General features: G+C 41.1%; 1 long non-coding RNA gene across 2 annotated transcripts in view; it reads left to right on the top strand.

The window, feature by feature from the left end:
- Positions 1–253: 253 nt before the first annotated feature.
- LOC121076480 overlaps positions 254–13,298 on the top strand; it is a 231,963-nt gene continuing 218,918 nt past the window's right edge. For both annotated transcript variants that reach the window (XR_005823535.1, XR_005823536.1), the window contains exons 1-2: positions 254–394; positions 492–601. This is a non-coding gene — a long non-coding RNA (uncharacterized LOC121076480). The remainder of the gene's footprint in view (positions 395–491; positions 602–13,298) is intronic.

Here is a 13,298-nt window from a genome sequence, read left to right on the forward strand (position 1 = left end):
CTTCCCTCCCGCTGCCCGCCTCAGCCCGGCGCTGCGGCCTTCCCGCCACCCGCCGTTGCCGTGGCAACCGGCGGCTGCTCCCGGGGGGCCGGCAGCAAAATGGCGCCCCCGGGGTTGGGGGGCCCGGGCCCGAGGGACGGGACCTAGCACGCCGAGGGGGTCCCCGCTGCGGGGCCGGGCGGTGCCTTCCTCGGGGCTGGCTGACAGAGCGGGGCCCGGCCGCTGGGCGGAGGCAGGTGGGCGGGCGGGGGCTCCGGGCTTGCCGCTCGGTGGAGGGAAAGGCTGCCGGTGTGGGCAGGGGCTGGGAGCCGTGAGGGGCGTCTGGGGAGCCGCCTGGAGAGCGCGCTCCTCGGGGAGGCAGGAGGTGGTGGTGCGTCTAATTAACGCCCCTGTGGTAGGCTGATCCGCGTGAGGTGCTCTCAGGAGGACTGCGGCAACCAAGGTGTATTGTAGGGCTCAGTTAATTAAAAGTTACTTGTCAATCTGCCTAGGTCCTGGGTTGCACTGAGTGAAACTCCGCTGTTGTGGATCACTTTACCACAGGAGGAAGCACACTGTGTTTATGCAGTTACAGCACTGTTTTGGCTACCCTCCTGTAGAGGTAGGTAGCTTCTCAGCTTCTTCTCAGCTTCTCACAGGAAGGTGAGCTTCTCAGCTCTCTTCAGTCGCTCCTCACAGGGCACCAAGTGCTGGTTCTCCTCCTGCTGCCAGCTGGGCTGGTTGTGGTGGGGAGGGCTGGGCTGCTGCCAGCTTGTAGCCCTCAGGTGGAAGAGCCCCTTCCGAGACCCTTGGGAAGGGTGACAGTGCTGGCTTCTGCTGCAGGGCTCTCTCTCTGCCTGACTCTTATGCATAAACACGTATAAAAGTATACACGTGTGTATATATGTACGTATTGCATGTTGTTTTTGGGGTGAACTTGTGATTTGAGATTGATAACAAGGGAGCAGGTCTCTCCTGACAAACTAAATTTAAAGGCAATAATCTAAGTTGGATTTGGTAGGTACGGTGACTGAATAAATCAAGCCATCTAGATATCCGTAAGCTCCAGAGTTTCACGCTGCATTGCAAAGCATGGCAAGCTTTTCTCAACTGTTGAGGTTTTTTTATTTTTTTCTTATTTTTTTACCAAGGAATAGCGTGCCAACAGTGCTGACACTTGTCTTCCCAGAAATAGATGTTTAATCAAAGTGTTTTAATCTTGAAATCAGATTGCTGTTTCTTAAATTCTTTGTGGCCTATACAAAGTAACAGTGTAGCAAATTAAATGTTGTTTAATGAAGAGAAATACTACATTCCTAGGATAGAAGATACACAGTATAGGGAATTACTACTCAATTCTAAGAAAATGTTGGAGTAAACTCCTTAAATAGGAAAATAAACACTTAATATTTTGCTTTAATCAAAAAACATTCCAACCACTACTCTCTTCTGAGGTTTTTGTGCCTCTCTTCTATAAATGCAAAAAAAAAAAAAAAAAAAAAAAAGTACTTGGAGGTCATGGCTGAGAATCATTTTCCTAATGATACCCAGGAAAGCTTGCCAATCTGCAGGTGATGTTCAGAATTAAAGCAAGATCTTTGAGCATTTTGGAGGAAAAGGATTATTGAATCATGCAAGATTAATTTCTATTTTTCTGAGAACAGTAACTGTTTTAAAACAAACAAACAAAAAAACCCACTAGAGTGCTTCTATTTTATTTCACAAATGTTTATTATGAAGGTTCTCTCTGACTGTGGAAGTTAATTCTTTTTTTGTACTCTTAGTAGATGGCCAAAAATTCAGTGTAAGGGGCTTATTTTATCAAAACTCTTCTGACAAAAGCACCAAAACTATCTTCATACCTTTAGTCTGTATGCTGCATAGAACAATTTTGTGAAAAAGGCTGATAGCGCCGGACTACAGGATAGAGAAGTTTTGTGAAAATGCTAATGTTTTCAGGGACAACCACTTGCCTTTGCATGGCTTGCAAATGCCGATCCTCCTACAGATCTGATGATTGTTTTAACATGGCCAAAAGCAAGCAAGCAAACAAAAACCTGATGGCATTTCGCAGTGGAGTTAGCAGAGAACAGCACTTGTGGTGTTCTAGGACTCCTATTTTTCATCTGCTCCCAGCTTGAAAAACATAATATTAGTTCAAGAGCATATATGGGGCTGTGGTTAACTGTTTACTAGACAAATTGAGATGTCACAGGCTGCATAAAAGAGTATTTGATCCGTTGTGGCGCAATTAGGAAAGCAGTAATTTCAGGACCAAAGCTCCCAGCTCGTTCACAGTGGAGCTGCTCCAGCTAGAACACAGGAAGCTTTTAATAGGAAGTAACGGGGTGGGGGAAGAGAACTCGTACTTGTCTCTTTACAGGGGAGAATTACAGCATGCTTGCTGTACAAATAACAGCACTTAACTATTTGGTTAGCATTGTTGTTGTGAACCCATGTCCTTATTGCAACTTAAAACACTTAATTGTAATTCCTCCCTTGATTACTTAATGGAGCTGTACTTCAGATTGGCTTTGGGCTTCCCTGCTCACATGGATATCTGGTGATCTAGTGGATATTTTTTTCCTCAAATTTAGAACCAAGTACCGGTCTCTGTTCACCTACAGTGAACTTGGCCATGCAATTTAATGTTTTTTCTTTGTGCCTCATAGTTAGTTATGCTAATGGAATAATAACTTTGTGATATTTAATGTTTACAGTGTTAATAGGAAAACATAGTAGCTGTGGCTTTATTGTGTTGGAGGTTCTTAGTATGTTATTTATAGATCTAAAACCTACAAGATATGATATAAAAGCCTTCAATTTGAAAAATGTTACATTTCTGAGCAGACAGTGAGAAAATTGCCTTTTAGAGGTCAAAACTCCCAATGCCTCTGGCAACATGGCCTTGATGTCATTTGACAGGGTGGAAACACAGCCCTTCATGGGAATAAACAGCCAATACCTGCATGATTCATTTTGTTAGGAGGGTTCTCCCATTGTTGCTAGGCAATATTTGCTAGGTGGAGTTTAAAAAAAAAAAAGCCAACAACCAAAAAAAAAAACCACCCTAAGCCAACTGCTGTTTCCTCAGATATAATACTTCCTGTAAGTTGCCTTACTGTTGGGGTTCATTTTGTTTGTTTGTTTTGATAAGGTGGTAATTTCTCCTTTCTGCAGAATTAACAGGAGAAGCAGCGACTGAATCCCTTTAGATGCCTTCCCCTGTGAGAGGCAGGGAAGGAAAGAGGTGTCACCTGGTTAGCGGAAGGATTCCTTTTTATCTTCCTCCTTCTGTACCTTTTTAGAGCTGTCTGTATGGAAATGCTCAGCGGTTTTGTGATGTGCAATTCTTACAGAAGAAACATGGCAGAGACCAGCAGACATTCATTTGAAATGATTTTCATTCTCTGCATTCTGGAATGGACTTGAAAGCAGGTCTCAGAGGCAACTTGTATGTACCAGTTTGTCTTACATATTTATTTATGACAGACTTGAATCTTCAGGATGGTATTCTATCAAGTGACATACTCACTCAGTGTGATGTGTGTCTAAAAATAGGTCATTGTCAAAGGACAGGGAAGAAATTGTATAAATTCATCAAACTAAACCATTGCAGTCTAGTATGATAGCACAGTGAAGCTGAGGTAATTTTGTGTTTGAAATAAACTTTCTAAGGATTATTTTTCTAGAATAATATATTAGCACTATATTTATCAAAACAGGAGAAGGCTGGTTGCAGACCATAAGATGGCTAACGCTAGTGGGTTACTCCTGGCACAGAGGTTTGAAAATTGTTCTCAAAGTAAAACAAGCCAGAGGTCATACCAGAAAATAACAGTATAGGACCAAACTTTACTCTCATGTTTAAAATACCCTTGAGTTCAAATAATTCATTTTTGATAGGTTAAATCATACCAGAAAGCATTTATTTAATGTGGGATTTAGGTGTTTTGGCTCGAAAATAATGTTCCTTTTGTGTGCATTTGGCCAATGTGAATGAATTTTTCTCCCCTTTAGAGCAAGTAATGACATACTTGAAAAATAAAACCACAAAGAAAGACCCTGTTTAAAAACATGACATCTGGAAAGGAATTCTTGTCCCCTTAAATAACCTGCTGATGTGTAACAATGTGTATTTTTGGGCTCTAAGAGTTATTCAGATTTTTCTGGTTATGACGATGTAAGCACTACTATTTAAATAAGACCTGCAAACAGTTGCAAAAAGCAGCAGACGTTCTGTTGCTTAACTGCTGTGTTTTTACTGCCAGTCAACTAGAGGGACAGATATTTATCCTCTGTAGAAGTGGTCAGTAAGGGCACAAATATATCTGTGTGTAAGGTTATGTGATAGGGTTTGAAGTTACCAGGTACAGGAGTAGGCAAGAAATAAAGGAGAAGTGTGACATCTGGTGGAAAGATAGTATCAGGAAGGAAAGATCTGTGAATGATAAACAGTCTTTCGAGGGAGAGAGGGAGGGGGGCTTAAAAGTGGGTTGTGTGATGTGTGGAGGAGTATGTATACCACTGCTGGAGACTGATGAGATCATCTCCAGTGCATAACCTCACCTACTCATATCCCAATCATATGGGATTTTCCACTTAAGCACAAGTCCTATTGCCTTTGGATAGTACTGTTTTTTCCTGTATTTTTCTTCTATTTTAATGTTAGCATCTTATTTGCTAGGACAATATATTCTAAGAGTTGTGTATCACAACTGACAATGACTTTTTCATGATCTGGGGACAAACTCCCATCTGCAAGTTTTTGCCTGTTCGCTCACAATGCTTCTTGGGAACTGGCCAACTCTAGCAGGGAAACCATATAGTGATTATCTAAAGACAAATCTGGCATTTCAGCCTTCCAGTTCCAGCTGGGACAGTCCCAACAATGAGATGGGAGAGACCCAGCTGGGGTGGTTGACCTCTTCTTGGTCAGCCACACTGGGCATGTAACATCACCATGAGCGAGTAATGTGCTCCGTCAGGTAATCTGATTGCTAGAGTCACAAGCTGGGGGATACACGTGAACTGTGACATTGTAGTACCATGATGAGTAAAATGCATTGTTTACTCTGAAGAGTAAACTGTTCTGCTGTGCTAGCAGAACTGCAGTGCATTAGTCACAGTTCTTATTGATATTCTAAATGAGTTTGAGTGGAAGGAGGACTCAGGGAAAGAGGTTGCTGGTACATTCTGTGCCATTTAGTTTAGTTCAGTGTTGAGCTGTTCCTCCCCAGTCTACCTCTTCCTCGTGAGAATGGCAATAATTACACTTTTCTGTGTGTTTGAAGTAGGTTGTGTAGGCACACTCATAGTTGTGAAACCACATCAATTAAAAGCAGTTAAACTCTGTTACTGTACTGTCATATGAAGAGTGGATGTAGGCCAAGCTTCAGTCTCTTCGTGAGATGCTTGGTTTATGTTTGTTTTATCTTGGGGGGGAGAGAACAAGGCTGTGTTTTCCCTCAGGGAACCTAGTTACATCAGTCAGTAGCTTTCAGAAGATTACTGTGGGGGTATGTAGATAGAGGAATAGTCCTATTAAAAAGGAGCAGTTACTCTAGTTTAACTGTCTTGAAGACCTGAATGACCAACACAAGGTTTAGTGAAGTTGAAGCCTGATTATTTTAAGAACTCTCTAGATCTAACCTAAAAATCAGATTGGAAATTTTGAGGGGAGAGGAGGAGTAAGGGAAGGGTTTCTTAAGAATCTATTGCAAGAATTTTTCTGATAGAACTCAAGTTAGTGAAAGTTGGATATGAAACTTGCTTATTATACCACTGGATGCCACTGTTGCTTCATGGAATGTCATACTAAAATAACATTGGCTCTGCTTATTTGAAAATAGCTGCTTTTCCTTTACTCTTCTTAGTTCTTTCTTTATTACTTGAATCTCTTTTCATATCAAAGGAAAGGAGAAATCATGCCCCACATATTCTCTCCAGCAACATGGTGATACGGTTCCTGTATCTAGAAGTGACAGCTTGTCATAAGGAAGAAAAAGGAATGACAAAGTTTTCTTTTTTTCCCCCTTCCTTCTAAGGTAAAATCTTCTTGAAAAGAGGAAAGGTTCAGATGAAAGAGCAGCCAATTTTCCTTGCAACTAAATTCCTTCTCTCTGGCTCTGAATCTTGTATTAATCACACCCAGACTTGGACACTGAGACTTCATTCCCATTTTAATGTCATCCCAGAGAGCAGGGCAGAGGGTCATTTTTGCAAATACATGTTTATTTCCTTTCCAAAGTGTAGGGCATTTTGTACTTGAAAGTGTTTTTTGCTTGTTAGAATTTCTTTCTCCTTGGGGGAAGCAGGGAGGGTGAAAGTCATCAGGTAAATTTTTAATGGCTGTGTGTTTTCACTGGCTCACTGCTAATCAACTGATTAACAACTCTTGGTCTTTTCTCTAAGTCATACAGTGCTTCTTAATTTTTTTTTGTTCTTTTTACTGAAACATACCCATACATTTTTAAAATGAAAAGCAATCAAAATCCAAAAATCTGAACCCCAGTTTTCAGGTTTATGTTTTTTTGTATCATGTGCACCTAATTCCTATGCTCTCCAATGGGAGAAGAAAAATATATAAGAAAACTGAGAGACTTAAGCTTTTTCTATTATCGTGGTGGTATGTGCAGTGTACTAGCATGGCTTCTTCAGAGACGGGGACCACCTTCTTCTGTGTGCCTCCTTTATTGGGTAAGCCCTAAATGTTAGTGGTTCCATAAAGTGCTAGCCTAATTAATGACAGTAGAAATGGCAAGGAAAAGCAAACACAATGGGAACGATGTGTTGAGATGGCTCTGGAGGAAAAAGACAATAACCATGTAGCCTTGAGAAAGCGCGTTTATTCTGTCTCTGCAAGCTGGGCGGGAGAAGGCAGACAGCAGGGCTTCAGCCCCGAGGCCTTGGCAGTGCCATGGAAACGGCACAGGAGCACCACATCCCTCCGGCGCTCTGGGCCTCGTGGCTCTGCTGCGGATTTAGAGGCAGCAGCACCCACGCAACCTGTGTGGGGATGCAGGAGGGGGAAGGTTAGAATGTGTGTTTGTTCTGCTTCTTCACATCTGGCTTGTAAGGAAAATTAAGGGAGAGGGGAAGGAACAACTAAATGTACTAAGTTTATTGTCAGAGATGGAATAGCAGCTGCAGCACAATCTACTCCACCGGATGTCTGACAGCTAAAACGGTTTAATTACACCACTGCTCAGTGATAATTCTTTTCCCTCTGGGACCTGGGCTGAAGTTTTGCCTTGATTAGACTTTGTAATCTAAGTTTTCCAGTGGTCAGGGCTGAATGCTGCTTTTTACGTTGTTGGAGGTACCGAAGGGAAGCCTGCCAGCAGAGCTGCTACTGCTGTTGATGCCACAAACCTGTAGCGGTGACCCAGATAACATTGAGACTGACACAGTAAGTTACAGTGTCAGGAGAAATAAATGTCTCCCACAGCCCCTCACAGAGCTCCAGCTGTGCTGCGGTACCTGCCCTTAAGCCCAATCTACCCAAGAAACTGACCCACTGCTGACAGTCTGGGGCTGGCTGGGCTTTGCTCAATTATGAACTAGTTGTATACGTACATTCAGAAAATGCACAATGCTTATAGGTATTTGGAAATTAGGGTTATTTAGAGTGCTTATTAAAGTACCTCTGCAAAATGGTTGCCTGGACTCTGCCATGCCTGTTAGGAATTCCTGGCAGTCATCTGAATGTGACAGCTCTCTGGAGAGCAATTTTGTGCTCTGTTCCCTCATCCACCACCCTCTGCCCAGTTTTTCTCTGTCCTAGACCTGGGAGAGGGCTATTGTTCAAATCATGATGATCAGAGGGTTTTAGGAGGGTCTCTTCTCTGTCCTGAAACGACAAGTTCTCCTTTATATTATGCCATACAAAAAGAAGGTTCTCCCTGTTCTTATTGGCTTGCACTAGGACTGGTTTCATTGCTGCAGAGTACCACGTGGTGATGCTGTGGCTTGATGTTGTGGGCTTGCCCAAACTGTGAAATATGTGAGGCACTGCAAGATGGAAGAGGTGGATGTTTTCTGCTTCCAACTTGGGTATCTTTGGACAACATTCTAAGTAGAATATTGCTGTGAGAAAAATAACTAAATGAAGTTTGACTTTTACTCGTGAAGGCCTGGCCTCTTACATTTAATGTGTAAACTGGTAAAAAGCGAGTAATATAGAATATTAAAGTACTCAAGCTTGCGTTATTGAGACGTTGCTGGGGGGTTAGCAAGCTACCTAGCATACAGGGAAGCCAGAGAAGGATTAAAAACAAGTGTTTCACTTGTATGCCATGTAAGCTGTCTGCTGCCTCTTCATTCCCAGGGTTTTTCAGCCCATGTCACTTTGAGAGTGACTGGATGCAGAAGGCTGCAGCTGAGCACTGCTCCCTGGCTTCCTCTTTAGTTGTGTGTGTATGGAGAGATCAGGAATTCATGCTTATGTGCTTCTGCAGTCTTGAGTTCCTTTTGAGTGTTCCTCAAGTGTTGAAAATTCAGTCCCTAATACATCAAGAACTTTTTGAAGATTAAAAAATCATTGATTTGTAGCTGTGCCTATTCTTGTTTACTGGGAAGCTTAACAACTATCTATCTATAAACCCCAGTGCCAGAAATGGCAAATAAACGTTCTATATCTCTTACAGGAAGCAATAGACAAAGAGCAAATGTGTTTTGGAGCAGAGGTTGCGAGTGTTTCTCCATGCCACAGGCATTGTCAGAGTTGTGCATATGGCTCTGTATGTGTGTTCATAGCCATAAATCCTTACAAAGCAGAAGCCAATTGGTTTTACCCCATGTAAGCCTCCACTTGCTTATTTATTTGAAAGCAGAAACTCATTCTTTTTTCTTTATTTGTATCCTTCACAACTTAATGTTCTTATAAATCTTAAAGGTGACATCTTCACAAGGTAGTTCTTCTCTCTGCAGTCCTTCCTTGTCTTTCATCCTGCTGCAGTGTGTTAAGAAAGTGAGTCAATGTGTTTGCAGCCCCCTCTTTTATTGGGAGTGGTCTTTGTAAACTTATCTGGCCTCTTAGGAGATGTTGCATCCTTTGGCTGCTGGTATATGAAAAGTAATTTTGTTCCAAATGCACTTAACTCTCTTTCAAGTGATGCCTGATGTCTGCAGCTCTTTCTACAAGTTTCTGCAAACTCTCAGACGAGATGTTTTTTTTCCAACAGCTCCTAGCTGATAAGCAGTTACTCTCCTGTGATAATCCTGCGGCCACTCATTTTGTTCCTTCAAGCTTCTGTTCCTGTGTAGCTAACCTAGTCATTAGTCCGATTATTATTTAAGCTGATTGCGAATTCTGGTTTGGACTCCTTTTGCTTCTCTAGTGAGTAATTAGAGAAGGCATTTTTCCAATCAATCCGTACTGTTAATGGAAATGTTATCACTTGCAGAAGATACATTTGGACACTTGCAGATTCTTTTTTCTAAAGTGATTGAGTAGTTCAAGCTGAATCTTGTAGCATACTCCTAGAAACTGTTGGCTTTGCAGTGCACTAGATGTGTAGGGATTTCGTGCTTGTGCTTGATAACGTGAAAATATTCCCCAAAGATGTTTTTTTATATCTTTCCTGTCCTCCATTGTAATGAATTCAAGTTCTTGCTGTTTCTGCTAGGGCAATATTTCAAGTGCATGAAATCATTGTTATTGTAAGATATTTTGGGACTTAAGTTCTTAGGTGAACGTAAGAGACCAAGGTAGCAGATAGTGGTGAGATTGCCATCGTTAGGAAAAAGTATTCTGAAAGATAAAATAATCATAAGTGTCTCTTCTAAAGCTGTGCAACCATGTATTCTTAGATGAAAAGAAACAGATTAAATCCTCAATTCAGTTAGTATGTGGACTTCCCTGAACATTCTGGGAGCTGGAGCAGAGTTAATAACAGAGGGTCAAAGAGAAGACTGGCTGGTTATTAATCTTAGTTTGCCTGTGGAATATAACTGAAGAGTGTTTTCTTTTTTCCTCCCCTGAACAACAATGCTATGAAACTGTAGGTTTTGCTTAAATCTAACTTAAAAGCAATTGAGGAGAAATAAGGGAATTGGCAATATTGCGTCTCAGGTTTTTTTTCGACAAGGAAACTTGGGAGGGAAGAAGACTTGCTGTGATTCAGATCAGCTGAATACTAAGACAGTAAAGATTTAGTGAGACTGCCAGTCTTTGTACAGGTCTGAAAGCATGTGTACAGGGGGAGTCTAGCTATATTATATTCGGAAAGTAGAAAGCATTAGAAAACAAATGAAAGCTGCATTATTATAACTTCATCCAAAGTATTTAATCATCTGAGATAAGAGAATGCAAAAGGGCTAAGTGTTGCAATAAATATCTTCAGAACTGCAGTTCTGTATAGAGAAGTACACATTCTGAATTGGTAAAAGAGTTGTATTAATTATATGGCATGCTACACTACACATGAACACCATTAAAAAGTCAGCCTTTATCTTAAAACACTTCCAGTTCCTACTGTCCTCATTATTAACATCCATATTCTATATTAACGCTTCTGGCAAGAGGTAAAAGATATCCAGGGTGAAAAGAAATTAGTTTCATTTTTCAGTAATTATAGGGAAAACTGTTCGCTGGCTTTAGTCACCCTCTCAAGTTATTCTAATGCTGCTGGTTAAAAAGATCCTGATCTATGGTGTTTTGCTAATGATCAACAGTTTTAGAAATGACATATACCAGCAGCACAGCCTCTATTATTGGGACACTTTTTCCCTCTTGGGCAGCTGCCAGATCTTTCAAAAACATGGAGAAAGCTTAAGGAGGATAAGATTTTTTTAAACTTGCTACCTCTATTGCTTGAGATGCAGACTAATGTTTCTAGTTTTCAAATGAAAGGCTACCTCCTCCGAGACAGATATTTAAACTTAATCTGTCTGAGGGGAAAATACTGTTAGTATCACAACTAGGTAAAAGAAGTGCCACTATAGAGTATGACAAGAATTAAATGGAAACAACAGGACAGCACGCTAAGGTGGTAGCATATTACAATGTGGTGAACTCTATACGGATAAGAAAAATCTTAATTTGTCAGGTGTGTTTTCCTGTTTTTATTTCAGAAAGGTCTTTTGTTTCGTAAGGTTGAATGGCAGCTGAGTGAAAGGTTGCAGTAGGAGGATGGTAATGCATTTTGAGAGATGTGTCCTGGAGGACTGAGTAGGTACCTGCTAATGAAAAATAGGAAGGTGTGGGTTATTTTTCTTTTTCACTACTGAAAATTGGGCATATGTTGCACTTGAAAAGATCAGTGGTCAAAATAGAGCTGACTACTAGATTGCTTCCTACTAGCGTAGCATGTTGTTGTTGCAGTAAACTGCTGGTATTTTGTCTCATATGAATGTTGATTTTTTTTTCAAGTTTTGAGAAGCTCTGACTTCCCAAGAATAAATGGCACTTCAAGTGACACGTTGAAATGGAAGTGAGCAGTAGCTCGGGTACTTGAATTGAATGACCATTTTCTTATTGTATTAAGTCCTTGCATATCGGAGTGACTTGTGTAAATAAGTGCATTGTTCAAGTGGCCTTGTGCCATCTGTAGCCATTTGTAGAATTTCTGACGTTTTGTTGTGGGTTAAGCCCAGTAAGCAGCTAAGCACCACACAGCCACTCATTCGCTCCCCATCACTGCAATGGGGAAAAGAATCAGAAAGGGTAAACCTGAGAAAGCTTGTGGATTGAGATAAAGACAGTTTAATAAATAAAGCAAAGCTGCTTGTGCAAACAAAACACGGAATTCACTTGCTACATCTCATCAGGCAGATGTTTAGCTATTTCCTGAAAAGAAGGGCTTCATCATGTGTAATGGTTACTTGGAAAGACAAACACCACGACACTCAACATATGCCCCTCCTGCCCTGTTTTCCTCCTCTTTTCCCCAGCTCTTATTGCTGAGCATGCCATATGGAATGGAGTATCTCTGTGGTCAGTTTGGGTCAACTGTTCTGGTTGTCTTCTCTTAACGTCTTGTGTACCCCAGCCTACTTACTGGCAGGGCAGCGTGAGAAACAGTCAGCCTTGAGGCTGTGCAAGCACTGTTCAGCAGTGGCTAAAACATCCCATGTTATCATCACTACTTTGGGCCACAGTCCAAAGCACAGCACCCTACAGGTTACTATGAAGAAAATTAGTTCTAACCTGGCCAAAACCAGTGCGTGCTTTCATTGACATTTATGCTTGAAATGCAATGTGGTGTAAAGAACCATTGTAAATGGTGGCGGGAGGAATGGATGGTGATACTTGCTTAGAATTGAATTCAGTCCACAGAGAAACAGAGAGTTTCTTGCTGGGATGGTTCTTGCCTTGATGCCCCTAGGTGGGTTTGTGGCTGTTGATCTCAGACAAACTTTGTTGTGTTTTTTATGTTGTGAGAACTAATCTAACTGCTTAATTTTTATTACACTTTCAATTGTACTTCAGATGATCTTGTCTGTGTAACTTTAATCTTTGAAGCAGTTCTGTAGTCTGTAATGGGGAGTAACTTCTTGTGCTTAGTATTATACTTTCAAATGAAGGCAGCATCCTTTGTCACTTGCTTCTTTCCAAAAAACAGGCTATTTAAAAAAAATGTTTTTTGTTTGTTTACTGGATAATAGCTTTATGAGGTGGCATAACTTAAATAATTTTGGTCAAGGAATTTAAGTAGATCTTAAAATCATAATTTTTTTCCCCACCAAGGTATTTTATCCTTCCAAAATAGGAATATGGAGGTCTGCAGATACTAAAACTGCAGCAAGATGTTTTATATGGCTAGTTTATACCCTTCTGTCACCGGATCACCTACATAATTAAACATCCTTATCCTTTGATGTTACAGGCAGGCATTGGGATGCAATAGAAATATATTGGGACAAGATACATAAGACTGCCTATAGAGCATCAGAATTGTTCTTCTACTGAGTATGAAATCTTGCCTTTGGCAGTAAGCTATACTGAATTCTTCAGAAGGGAATAAAAGGGGGAACCTTTCTCTAAGCAGGAAGTTAACTTTGCGTGCAGAGCTGGTATGGGTGGATTTCTACCTCTTCTCCATTTGGTGCTTTGATTTTCTTTCCCTTTGTCTGGTCTGTCTCTTACAACAGTATTAGTTATTCAGTCCTTTGGAGAAAATCAACAAAACCGGTGATGGTAAACTCCATAGCTGACCAAATGCTGTACACACTGATGTTCCTGTTTTATGGTAAATACTGAAAGATTTCATGCTGTTCTGGTATTGAATAGGTGTCCTGGTTTCAGTTAGGACAGAGTTAATTTTCCTCCTAGTAGCTGGTAGGGTGCTATGTTTTGGATTAGGATGAGAAGAGTG

The sequence above is a fragment of the Cygnus olor genome, chromosome 12, assembly GCF_009769625.2.
Source record: "Cygnus olor isolate bCygOlo1 chromosome 12, bCygOlo1.pri.v2, whole genome shotgun sequence".
Classification (NCBI taxonomy): domain Eukaryota; kingdom Metazoa; phylum Chordata; class Aves; order Anseriformes; family Anatidae; genus Cygnus; species Cygnus olor.